This window comes from Arvicanthis niloticus, chromosome 30 (genome assembly GCF_011762505.2).
Source record: "Arvicanthis niloticus isolate mArvNil1 chromosome 30, mArvNil1.pat.X, whole genome shotgun sequence".
NCBI classification, from domain to species: Eukaryota; Metazoa; Chordata; class Mammalia; order Rodentia; family Muridae; genus Arvicanthis; species Arvicanthis niloticus.
Genome location: NC_133438.1, coordinates 14,993,512 through 15,008,003, shown reverse-complemented (window position 1 = coordinate 15,008,003; position 14,492 = coordinate 14,993,512).

Below are 14,492 nucleotides of genomic sequence, written 5' to 3'. Positions count from 1 at the left end.
ACTATTTTGAAAATGCTACGTCAGAAACATAAACGGATAGATTTGTATTTTTGTACAATGTCAGAATGGATTGAATAACAACAAATTTATGTGCCAGGCCAGTTTTGTTCCTGTAATGCACCATGTAATACTAATCTTCTTCAAAATTATGGTGATGGAAAGTCACAGTCTCTTTAACTGTGACTTTAAATAATAAATATTTAAATGACATCAATATTAATTAACGATGTTCATTCTCAGATTATGTGTTATCATTTAGATACATACCTATAGAGAGGCAAAGAGTGCCAGTAAGTCGCTGTAGCTCCTAAAGGTGGCAAGCATTTTGCGGGTGCAGAGCTGGTTCCAATATGAAGGATACTCGGGGTAAAGAGTGGGGTGAGTCAATTACTTGAGTGGGTCTCTTCAAGCAGTGGGTACCTTGCTGAACTGAAATCACGGACAGCCAAGAGTTTAGAGTCTGCCTGTAAATCCCATAATGCACGTGGTATCAGTAGTATGGCCACGCCCTACCACGAGTTTTCCTTCATCGTATATGATCTTGATGGGAGACTTTTGTTTGGTTCTTCTATTTAATCATTTGGTGCTTTGATGTGTTCAATAATTATTTGCGTAATATTTCTGATATGGCTTTGAGATGCCCGTGTGTCCACATGTTCTTGACTGAAGCTGGTAAGTCTGGAAGTGATGATGTTTTATGTATAGCAGTTACTGTCAGTCTGAGTCTCACGCTTAGTGCTGGTTGGAGGCGAATGCTTGCTTCATAGATAGGATGCAGAGATTTATTCTGCCTCAAGTCTGTACTCAAAATGAAACACACTGCTGCTTTGGAAGATGAACTCTCCTGAAGCAAGGCACAGCCTGACAGGCCCCTGTCTTATGTAAAGTGCAGTAACTTACAACAGTGCAGTGCAGTGCAGGACCTGTCTTCACATACCCACCCCTATCAACACTGAGGCTCACTGCGTGTACCATAGTGCTTTCTGATCTCTATTCCTTTCTCCCTTTTTCTTCTCCTTCCTTAAAAATTCAAAGTTATTTGTTGCTATTGTTGCTCTTTTATGATGCTTGCCATTGAAGTAACTCAGGGCCTCATGCATCCCTTGCAAGCCCTACCGGGCAGCTGTTATCCATCCCACTTCTCTTTTTAATTTTTGTCTTAAGATAATGTCTCACTACAATACCACAGTCTGCCTGATCTCAATGTCAACCTGTACAGGACACAGTGTAGACTTAAAGTGTTTATCCTCCTGTAATGCATGTGGTATCATGCTTTTGCTTTAGCTGCTGGAGAAGCCAAGACTACAGTCACCTGCCACCCAAGCCTTGCTAATGAGTCCCTTTTAGAAAAACATTACCTATGTCCCTACTTTCCAGGGACCCATTGAGCACCTAGAGCATGGGGTTCTTAAAGGCAAAAACAAAAACAGAAACAAAACCCATATCCTGGCTTCTCCAGCAGCTGTAGTTTTACAGAAGGGAGGATAAGTAGTTAGCTGGAGTGGGTTCTGCATAAGCAAATAGTTTAACAGAAGCTAAGATGAGCTAGCTGGGGGATCTTGACCTTGGGTTTCTCAAGTAGAATTGTATAATTTTCTGTGGTGCTTCTCAAGAAAGAGATAAAATTCCAGTCAGCAAATTCTAGTCTAGTTTTGTCTCAGTAGAAACAAAAAATAGGACAACCTCTGTACTGTCTTGCTTTGTCACACATGTTACAAAGTATTTTAAAGTAACTTTCAAGGAAGATTTTGGTTGGGTTCTTATAATATACATTGAAGGCCACTGATAAGTTGACCCAACTCACTGTGCATCATCGGTATATAGAAGCTTGTAACAATAGTCTTTTCCCTGAAAGGAAGAAATCTAAAATATAATGTATACACTAACTATAGGGTATCCATTCAAAGTGACTTGCTGCTTAGTGCGATACTATTTAATGTTTAAATATTTGAAAAATAAGCCCTAGATTACATTACTATACCAAACAGGTGTTGTATTCTCCTTATGAAAAGAAGAACTGATGCTATCTCCCATCCTTCAGCTTTTAGAAGAGTACAATGCTTTGAGTTAAAATGAAAATATTTTTTAAAAGCATGTGCATATATCTATGCATGTGCATGTGATTACAGATGCCTGTGGAGCCCAGAGGTATTAGATCCTCTGGAGATGGAGACATGGGTGCAGGGAACCAAACTTGTGTCTTCTGCAAAAGCAGTGTGTGCTCCGGATAGTCAAGTCATCTATACAGCCCTGTGTGAAATATTTTTAATGAAGAGTTAAAGAGCTCACATTCAGTGTCCCCTGACCTTCAGAAAGCACAACTGAGAGAAGGCCAATGATCTGAATAACTGACATACAGCTCTGCCAGTCAGTTTTACTTTACAGTGCATAAGGAACTAGTAAGTCAAGATGTGCATGGCTCAGTGCTGAGGCTTGCACGGAGTTCCACTGAGGTAATTTAGGGTTGAAAGCATGCTGTGTTGATTTTAACGCAGATCACAGTGGTGGTACACAATGCCAATTACTGATTCCACTGGTAAGCCTTCTCAGAACTTTGCCCTGAGAAGTGTCAGCCTTCTGTGTGTGCCACCCAGAAGACTCACACTGTATTTGGATATCTTTGTAATCTTAATTCCAGGTATTCTTACCATATAGTAATGTAGAGTGAAAAATTATAAAGGCCATTTTATGAAATATGTGTAGATTTTTCACCTTAGACCTGAGCAGAAAAGTGCAGATTCCAGAACGAGGAACTGAAAATAAGATTTCAGGCCTTCACTTCCCCAGAGCACATTCCAGATGGGAGGACATTATTCCCTGAATCAAGCTTCAAACAATGGGTGAGAGAGGTCCAAGGCAGGAAGACACATTCCTGACTACAGATAAAGCTGCTGCTACCTAGGTGGGGCTATAGCCGGAAAAAGTGAAGATAGTTAATCTGAAATGGCAGGATAGGACACAATGACATGGTAAAAACCACATTTTTGAGAAGAATGAGTGTGCAGAGTGATTTTCACATGACTTTAGATCATTTGGGCTGGATTCCTCTGAAATGTTCCACTGTTCTTGGTTACCCCTCCCTCCCTTGGTCTTCCCAGTGCTATGTTCAAAATTTGTAAAACAACCAATCATGTGTAGCTGCTCGAAAGTGCAACCAATCATATGTAACTGTACCAAATTTTCCCGCTCTCCCCAACCCCTACCCATAAATATCCCAAGTTTCCTGGGTTCTGGGTCAGAACCTCTATCTCCTGCGTGAGATATGTTCTGGCCTGAGGGCCCTCGTCATTAAACCTCCTCTGCAATTGTATCGAGAAGGTCTCTCGTGTGTCCTTGGGTTCGTGCAGGTCCGGACTTGGGTGAGGGTCTCCTTTTGGGGGTCTTTCAGTAAGTCTTTGCTACTGTTTCTATAGGTTCTCCTGTCTCACAGATTTACCATTTTCTGAATTGTCTAGAAGTTTCATAAAAGCTAAATTCTTTATAAAACAATAATGAGGAGGAAGGTTTCAGATAAGCTACACATATGTTCAAATTTTACTTATTCCTGTGTTGGGGCAGCCCTGCTTGTTCACTGAAGGCCTGGAATCATCCATAGACCTAAAAAACAGCAATAGGCCTGACATACATGCAGGCTAACACAAAGACTTGAGTCTCTGTGGAAAAACACTGAAATAGATGGCTAGAAGCTACTGTAAACAAGCAGCTTTGGTGGAAAAATTGCCAGGCTAAATAGTAATAGACCTTGTAAATAGGCAGCCTTGGTGGATAGTACCAACTTAGATAATGACAAGTGAATCATAGGTGGAGTCATAGTGACCTGTCCCCTGAACCTTCACCCAGCTGACACTCTGTTCTGGAAGATATCTGTACTCCCCCTGAACACCTACCCTCCTGCATCATCCCCTTCCTCACATCCTGCCTTTTTGTGTATATACCCCCTGTGTGAAAAAAGTAAAATCAACAGTTTGATCAGTCTATAGACAATTGTCTTTGCCTGTTTCCTCTCCCCCCTTCTTTCAGGTGACCTCCCGGACCCTTGTTTAATGCCCTGCTGGCCAGGACATTGCTGCAAGGTATTTGAACCAGAAAGCTTAACCAGCCTTGTCAACAGTTAATTTGAGATGATCTTAACACCTCAGGAACTATTAACTATATCTAGGGAACATGTCATCTTACTGAGTTATAAATCATTATCGTAAGGAAAATAAGCATGGAGAGGATAGTGCTTGCACTGATTGGTTTTGTGTGTCAACTTGACATAAGCTAGAGTCAGCAGAGAGGCAGGATCCTCATTTGAGTAAATGCATCCATGAGCTCCACCCATGAGGCATTTTCTCAATTAGTGATCAAGGGGAGATGGGCCAGTGAACTGTGCCACCCCTGGGTTCTATAAGTCCTGGTTCTATAAGAAAGTAAGTTGAGCAAACCAGTAAGCACACCCTTTCTTGGCTTCTGCTTCTAGGATCCTTCTCCTGTTTGAGATCCTGTCCTGACTTTCTTTAGTGATGAACAGCACCGTGGAAGTGTAAGCTGAGTAAACCCTTTCCTCTCCAATGTGCTCTTTGGTCATAGTGTTTTGTCACAGCAGTAGAAAACCTAAGACACCGCCTGCTGCTACTTCTCAATATTAAAAGAATAAATGGTTATTATACAACTTCTCTCTTTGTCTTCTGAAACCCATCTGATTTCATTAATTAGATTTTTTTTAAAAGGAAGTCTTAAGAGAGCCCCCTACAAAAGCATTCAACCTATGAAATACCCAGCCTTCTAAGGATTCTGTAATTCCCTTTTTTGTTCTAAGACACTGCAGGACCAGGAAGAAATAACTTACTCAGAACACCTCCAGGAAATGTGTTTCGGCAGAAAAGCAGGTATACGAGTTGCAGTTAGGAGTGCTAGTTATTACTTTGTCATCTTTGTATGAATGAAAGTGTCTTTTTATTGTTCTCTTCCAGTCTGGGCTCCTGATCCTCTAGGATTTGGGCAGCTAAACAGAACAGCTTAGTGTTGATTTCCCAACAGCCTTCTCTATTGGCCCTTAAAGGAACACTCAAAACTTATTTTCTGTCTCTCCCAGCATGTAAGATTTTAAAAGGAAAAACTGCTCCTCTTTGAGAGCCAGAGTTAGTCTGTGTATCTGAATTGCCATCTGACTGGTGACTGAGTCAAGAAGACAGGGGAGGTACTACTGCAGGCCGCAGAAGTGTGTGATGTTTCTGTCCTTTCTGCAGATTATCTGCCAGATGCTTTGAGTCTGATTCTAGAGAGTGTTTTCCTTTTCTCTGACCTCAGTTTAGTTTGTAGATTGAAGTCTGCCTTTCTATTGTACATTATTTCAATAATTTGTTTCTGTTTATTTACTTAAGGGTTCATTTTAGTTGTTTTCATTTTGATCTTGTGGGTATCTTTTGTCTTTAAAAAGAAATTATTTCCTTGTATTTATTTATTTTGTGTGTAGAGATGAAGCAGGCATTCACATGGAAGTCAGAGAACAACTTCTGGGAGTCAGGTGTGTTCTTCCACCAACCTCCAACTCAGGTTGTCAGGCTGGGTAGCAAGCATCTTACTTGGCTACATCAAGCCTCTGGCCTCACTTTTATCTTTTTACAGTGTGAGCCTGGGCACTGTAGATGAATGAGCCTCAGACAACTTCAAGCAGCTCTCAGGGCCTTTCCATAATATTGAATATCCGGAAATTGAAAGGTGAGTGGCTTAGCTTTGTAAACACAGCAAACTCTCTACTGCAGTGTATCTTTTTTTCTTGTAAAAAGCAAACATCTTCTCTGCTGTATGTTAGTCTTTCAATTGTAGCCCATCCTAATGCAGTAATATCCCTGAGGTAGAACTACACACCAGGACAATGCTCACACCAGGACAGTGCTCAGTCCAAGAGCTCCATCCTCTACTGCTCTGTCTGGAAGGATGGTCCCCTGCAGTCATTACTTAATATGTTTTAGAAATCACCAAAGGACTGGATTTGCCTGCAAAGTCCTATTCCTAGGGAAGAAGCAAAAGGTAATTGTTAGCTGCTGAGAATTGGAGAGATGGCTTTCTCTAAGAGTGGGTCTGTTCTCTGCTAAGATGATCGTGCTGCAAGCAAGCCTGAACAAAATTGTTCTTGAGGCTCTCCCCACTCCCAGCCCGATCTCTTTAAGATGCAACGTTGAGCAGAAAGAGAAGGGGGATTACATCTGAAAATGTTGGGTGCAGATGGTGAATATGATCAAAACGTGTAGGAAAATCAAAACTCTCAAAGAATAAAATAATATATTGATATAGAGTTATTTGTGGTCCTACTAATGATTAGAAGAAGACAAAAGTCCCATGAGAGTTACTTGAGATGAGTGACTGAAAGACTGACAAACATGATCAGTGCACTGTGCCCAGAGCTGTTGTTCTCTTCCTTGTATTCAGGCTGGTGTGTGTGTGTGTGTGTGTGTGTGTGTGTGTGTGTGTGTGTGTGTGTGTATGTGTGTTTGTATGAGTGAATGTCTGTCTGTGTGTGAGACTGTGTATGACTGAGTGAGTTTGTACATGGGTGAGTGTGTGACTGTGTGAGTATCTGCTCTTGAGTGTGTATGTGTGTGCATTTGAGTGTGTGTGCATGAGTATGTGAATGTGTATATGTATGAGTGTAGTTATTTATGAGTGCATGTATGTAAGTGTGTGAGTGAGTGTGTTTATGTGTATATGTATGTCTCTGTGTGACTGTATGTGATATGTGTCTGTGCATGTGTGTGTGCATGTGAGTGTGCATGTATGTCTGTGTATCTGTGTCTGTGCATTTGTGTGTGTGCTTGTAAATGTGTGTGCATGTGTCTGTGTATCTGTGAGTGTGTGGACAAGCTTTATGTGTGAGTGTGTATATGAGTGAGTGTATAAATGAGGATGTGAACATGTGTGTTACTTCTGCAATCTGTCTATAGTCAGTCTTCCAACAAAGTACCTGATTTTACGTTGTATGCAATCTAAAGTTATTCTCAAAGATCTCTTCAAAAACAATATGCATGTTCCTAAAATTGAGATTATCTGAAGTTAAGATCACCTTTTGAGGTGGTTCCATGGCAGGGCCAGCACACTCTGGTTTGAGTGGCTAGCAGAAGCACTAGTTACGGCTCCATCAGGGCTTGTCTCACTCTTGGATCTCTCACTACATTATAAGCTTCATAAAAAGTAGAATATTTCCAAACTGTGCTCACTGAGCACAGAGCCTGGCATTTCACAAGCTAATCAGTTGTGATAGTTGATCTCAATTATGAAATGGATGTGATATAGATTCACCTGTGGGAGGCACCTCAGGGCATCTCTGTGGGCATATGGTCATTAAGTTAATCAAAGTGGATAACCCACATACTGCAGGTTGCAACATTCAGTGGGTTAGAATCCTGCACTGGGTACACAGAAGACAGAGTGGAACACAGGCATTTAGTGTTCTCTGCTTCCTGACCTAAATTCCTGGGACCAGGACTTCCTTAAAAGACTAATGATCTTGACCCTACGTAAACCCATTTGTTCTTTAAACTACTTTGTCCAAGCATGCGTGTTATTACAGACACAGGGAAAGTAACTAAGATACAGGAAAGCGGGGCAGCCGAGAAATCATAAACTGCTCCATGGGTGTGAAGGAGAAAGGCTCACTATAAATATGAAAGTGGCAGAGGTATCAGTGCTAGTGAAAAGCTGCCTTGGCTGTCTCCCAGGGGCTGAAAGAACAGCAGCAGGGGAGCAAAGCCTTGCTGCTTCTTTTGTTTTGTTTTGAAAGAAAACTGGGTAGCTGCAGGCAGAAGAAACAGATGGGGTGGGGTGGGGTGGGGTGGGGGACAGGACAGGTAGCAAGCCACTAAAAATGCACAGTGGCTCTGAGATTAGGAACTCAGGAGCTGGGAGGTTTCTATGGGACTCAGAATTGTAACCTGATGCCCTAATTTGCAGGCAGTAAAGAAAAAGGGAAGTGGGTTCTTGACAGGCTAACCTGTGTCACAGGTTTCTGCTGGTTCATCTATCTGTCAGGGATCCTTCTATAGTCTAGCCTGAGCTGAGGCCAGATTGTGATCCTAGATAGTGCCAATGATTCTGCCCCCCCACCCCCTTCAACCCCACTAGGGGCATTGGGACCTAACAGCAGTATTGTATTATTGGATTAAAAAAAAAATGATGACACAGACATACTATGGTACCTTTTGAAAAATAGAATATGTTCTTTTATTTTCTACAACAAAACCAATAGTATTTTCTTTTTAATTGGGGATTTTCATTTATATTACCTTACAAGTTTTCTTCTTATACTAAATCTTGGGTCTGGGTTCACTTATTTGTTTTGAAGAATAAGTTTATTCAGTAATTATGATGCAGACCTAAGACCAGAGCTTCATTCAGAAACTGAGGGTCACTTATGAAAACTGAAGATAAAGGGCAGACTGATAAAATCAAAACCAACAAGTGAAGGAGCTTGGAAGAAAACAAACTACTGAGCCCCCACATTCCTCTTTCTGGTCTTGTCCTCTATCTAACTCAGCCTGAGAGAGAAGCATGCACCCTGTGAACCCCCGAGTCAGCGGAAAGTCAGTGTTCTCTTGGAAGGCATTCAGAGTAGCTGATGCAGTCGGCAAAGCATTAGAATCTGGAATCTCACATTCTGAACTTGGCATAAAGAATGAGCTGGTGTGGTGGATGATCCGGGTCTGTACTGAGACACTTGCACAACAGCGGGAGCCTGCCTTGAGTGCCTTGCTGGTTTTTAATGATGTACCATCTAAACATCGGGCCTAATGGCAAGTCTATCTGATGATCGGTACTTTTGAAGTGTTTCACAACTGGCTGTCTGTGAGCAAAGGTAAAGCAAAACAATAAACACAAACTCCAGTGGCGGTAGGTGACAGTTTCCATGCTCTACATGTTTCAGTCAACGCACAAATGTGATGTTCACAAGTTCACAAAATTCCTGAACATTTTTCATTTGATCCTAATTAAATGGCACGAATACTTTCCAGGACACCATCAGTTCATCTCACCAAGTGGTTATCCTATACCACAGTTCATTTGCAGTCTGGCTTCACTTATTAATGCCATGTATACTCATATTTATTTATTAAACTCTAATATTTATAAAGTGTCTTGTGAAAGGAGAGGAAGAAAATTTTATCACCAGTTAAAAGTCTCAAAACAACAAAACTTTGGTAAGTATAATATTGCAGTTTTTATATTCAGGTTGTCTTGGAAACATGAAAACAAACTTTGTCAACCTATCTAAGAAGGTCAAGAAATGCAACAATAACTATCTAAGAAGTTCAAGAAACACAACAATAACTATTTGGTTATTCTGAATACCTTTAGTAACTATTATGTAACAAATGCCTAAATATGTGAAAATACAAAAGCAAATTAGATTCTTCTGTTGAGATCTTCATATTGTGACAGAGTAAGACAGGGCAAAGTTTCTTCTATCTTGTATTATTTCTCATGTTATTTAAGATTTATCTAGAATTTAAATTTCTTTATGGAGAATCCCATGGAAAACAACCAAACTCCATTCTAAGAACCCAAGGTCAGAATGTTTTAACTAATGTAAATTAGCTTTTTTTAAACTGCTTGTTTGGGCAAACCTCCTTTTCTTTGCACACAAAAATATGAGTAAAATTTTATATAAATCAATGTTTATATTGTAAATCAGATGATGAGACTGTAGCTTTTAATTTTTCCATTTCCAGTCAATAATGGCTGTTATAGTTAATGATGGACTGACTTAATCTTATTTAACTTATGTAGGGCAAATTCATTGCAAGTTATTCACTTATAAATTACTTGAGAATGGTAAACAGTGTTCAAATATACATAGATATGAAAATTAAACAATATAAGTAATAATAAACAAAATAATCATTGAATTTATATGCTGGGTGAGGTTTCAGAAACCTATTTTTCTTATAATACACAGATTATAAGAAAAATAATTGAGTTAGAAAACACATCATATTATGCAGAGGTGTGTGTGTGTGTGTATAGGTATGTGTATAGGTGTATGTGTGTATAGGTGTGTGTGTATAGGTATGTCATATGTGTGTATTTCTGTGTTGTGTGTGGGTACATGTTTGTGTGTGTGTGCTCATTTGTGCATGTTTTTGGTATGTGCATGCTTGTGAGTGTCCATGTGCTATGTGCATGTGGTGTGTGTGTGTATGTGTGCTTGTGTATGTGTTATGTGTGATGTGTGTTCGAGTATGCATGTATGTGCATGTGTATTTTGGTTTAATGAGCCTATAGTAGAAGAGTTTCTTCAGTTTATGAAGATTAGGAAGGAAATGGAGGAGGAGGGAAGAAGAGAATGATGGGAAAAGGAGGAAGAACAAACCAGGTGATGATATTCTAAAAGACCTGTGACTTCCTTCCTCCAGCTCTGTCCCATCACTAGAAGTTCTGAAAACCTCCTTAAATAGTGCCACATGCTGAAGACCAAGCTTCTGATAACAAACTTGTGAGAATCATCTCATACTCCAATCACAACAGTTTTATCTGAGCATGGCAGCATATGCCTATAATCTCAGAATGTGGAAGATGGAGGCGGGAAAATCAGGAGTTCAAAGCCAGATTGGCTCTCTAGTGAGTTTGAGGATAGCCCAGGCTGTATGAGACCTTTGTCAAGAAAACAAAATAAAGATCCATGATTTTCAAAATGCTATCCATAAGAACATCAAAAATTTACAGAATATCAAGAATTAAACCCAATAAAATGAATATATGGACCTAGTTCATAAAGTAAAAATATTCTTAAAATACATTATCAATTGCATGAGAAAAGGGTTTTATATATAACTGATACCTAATGTGATATACACACATGTATAGATATATACAATTTGAAACTTCAAAATCCTAGTTCAGTTCATTATAAACCTGAAAAACTGGCTTGTAAATGGTTAGGCAGGCAAGAAAAGTCAAGAATTTGAAAATAACAAGACAAGATATTGCCCAATTATGTAGTAATACTTCTTAGAAATCAGTCATAGCTGAAATGTTATATTGTCTCAGAGCAGACAAAACATACAGCAACCAAACAGCAAGCCTAGGAATGATTATATAAATACAATTTTATATATAATGAGTGGCCTAGGTAATCAGTATCAAAAAGTTAAACTATTTCAACAAAAAGAGCTAATAATTTATACATATAAAAAGTATCCATATGTCATAGCATACTTGAAAGTCATCATTTAAAGTAATAAATACAATAACCTGTAAAATTCAGGAATAGATAAGATACTGCTTTATTACATTAAGCAATAAAAATGCATGTGATTTTGTTTGTGTTTTTTTTCTACTTTTGTTAGTAACAAAATAACATAATTACATCCTTTCCCCCTTCCCTTTCCTTCCTCCAAATCCTTCCATAAATTACTCCTTGCACTCTTTCAAATTCATGGCTTCTTTTTTTAATTACTTGATGTTGAATGCATGCATGTATATACATATACAACTTGCTCCATCTGTACAGTGGTACTTGTATGTATGTTTTCAAGGCCGACCATTTGGTATTATAAACCAACTGGTGTGCTCCTCCCTGGGTGAGCTCTTCTCTTCCACTGCTAGTATCTTTCTTAGTTGCCTCTAGTATTTATGTAGGGTTGAGGCCTTGGAACACCCCACCCCCCCCTTACACGTAGGCCATGCCTACTGTGGAAAACACCAAGCTGTTCAGACGTAGAGCCAGAGGCCCAGGAGCAGTTCTGAATGCCTCCTCCCTGAGGTCTAGCTTCAATGGTGTCCAAAAGAATAATGCAATCATCCAACGGTTTCAAAGTAATCAGTAGTTCTACCCAGCTATTCTCCTGTGAACTACAACAATGACCTGCAGGGTACAGAAACCTCCATCCATGCCATACACATGCACACCTCAGCGGCACTCTAATCAGATTTAAGACCTGCTTAACAAGGGGGTAAATCATACCTAGACCTGGAAACCTAGGTCATACCTAGGGGCTCATGGATTTTGGAGAAGAATCTACCATCACCACTTTACTAAACCAGCTTAATTCCCAACTATATTCTAAATATTAGTCTTTATACATCCAGATAAATGTAGTCTTTACCTTTCATCAAGAAAATTTCTCTCCGAAACAGATAGGGACCATTACAGGAAACCACAACCAATCATAATGCAGACTTGTGGCACTCAGTCAGTGGATACATCTACAATACAATTCCTGTACCTAAGGCGCAGGGAACATCGCAGAAGAGGGCGCGGAGAGACAGTAAGATCCAGAGGATCCGTCGGTTTGCTGTGATATTTTATCTCCTAGCAATGGCAGAAGCTCATCCCCAAAGTCTTGCCAACATGGCTGTCTAAACATGAACTGAACAAGAAAGCATACGGTTTTAACCTGGTGAAAGGGCTGAAGACGGGGCTGTGGGGAAGAACACTTCTGTTCTTGTTAAGGACCAGGTTCAGTTCCTAGCATTTATGGTGCAGCCCACCACTTCCGGCCACCCTCTCCTGACCTCTGCAGATACTCTGCACTTCCATGGTACACGTTTTTAGCTGCATGGAGGCAAAATACTCATATGAAAAAAAGTTCCCACCTATTTAAGCAGTTTAAAATAAAACGTGGACAGGGAGGAGACATTTGCAATATGTATGAAGAATTCAGCTTCTGCGGTCAAGTAAATTGAGTTTCAAATATTAATATTAGTATAGAATATTTTTTCTCATCTTAAGAGATGTCAGGGTATTCATGATTATATGAATCACCACACAATTCTTTTCTATTTCTACTTATAAAAACACAAATTATGGACTATGTGTGTTTAAAAAAACACACTGAATGCTGGAGATCTGAAGATCAGAGCCTTATTTTCTGGAGTCCAAACAATCAAGTGCTAGGCCCAACTGCTCTATCCCAGGCTTACTGCTCACGCAGCACCTCGGAATCCCCTGGAACTCCACACACAGACTGTTTGTACAGCAGCTACAAGACTCGCTACACAGTCAAAAGTATAGAAAAGGCATGCCCATCATTAAAATGAAGCCAAGCTCCCCGCCTCACAATTTGCTGGTAAAGCCAAAGGTGACAAAGTAAACCCAAGGCAAGCCTGTCACCCTCCCCAGAAGAAGATCAAGTCAAGGGTTTCATAAAATGGAAATTAACATTTGCTATAGTCAGGAGTGCATTAGAAAGCACTGTCTAAATATTTCAGATTAAAAACTTGAAACGTTTCCCCTGGCCTGATTTAAAATGTTGGCTATATCCCTTTTATTTTCTGCCTTCAAGGGCTTACTATATAAACCTGCCAGGATTATTAATTCATCTCACTATGATTCCTTGGTGTTACTAAATATGGAGAAGCAGAGGAGAGGATCCTTAAAAGAAGAAAAGATCATTGCTGCTGAGAGAGGAGAAGCACTGCCCTTCCCTTTTCTTCTTTATACGTTGGATTTTCACATAGGGGTCCCTGCAAACTTAAAGTAAAAATTGCTAGCTCCATTGGATGTCTCACACACAGACACATACACAGACACACACACACAGACACACACATACACATTACCCCCACTGCCCCCACCATGGAATAACTGCACTTTACTTACTTAAGTACTTAGGATATAATATTTTTCTTTAGAAAGAAATCACAGCTCATGTGCAGAGAAAAATTTTCAGTGCGTATGTATATTATTTTGTTGTAAGTTGGTGCTTAACAATAGTTTAGTTATTATTTTCTTTGAATCATATGCTCCCTGGTCTGTGTGATGGTTAACATGATTTCAGTTTAAATTACTGTGCTTATGAAATATATATATATGCCTCTAACCTGTAAACCCCATTTCCCCAAGCACAGACAACTTCCTGGAATGCTGGGGGCTGTTGTTCATGTAAGATAACAAACATGCCTGTTTGCCTGTTTTTGCTTCTGTAAACAAGCTTGCTTGCCCTGAGTACACAGAATATGTGCTCGATTACAAGCAGGCAAGAAGTACATAACCTTGTGAGTTTTCTTTTTTTTTCTTTTTTTTTTTTTTTTCTTTTTTTCTTCTTTTTTGGTGAGTTTTATTTTTATGTCTCTCTTCGGAACAGAGACAAAAGATGAGGGAAAATTAAACTTTAAGCTCTCTTTGGAAGAAACAAATTAAAATGTTGAAACTGAACTGATTACACCAAGGCAGAAAGTATATAACCCTGACTTTTGCCTTTATAAGCTCCTCATTAATGTAATTCCAGGTCATACTCTGAGTGTGAGTGTCAGGTATGGAGCTGACCAGTATCCATTCTTCTCGCCAATAAGCCTGTTATTAAAATTGCTTCGTGATCAGACTGGTAAACCTCTAAATATTTGAAATGAAGTGTGGAAGAATTTAAGCCAAGAGTGGCTTTAAAACAATACAGGTGTTTGTAGGCAGCGAAAGATATCAAGTTAGTGCTTATAGCAAATCAGCCAAAGAGCACACGATGTGTATAAGAGAAGAACTTTTGGATCAGGGCAATCTTCCAACTCCTTCTAAAACA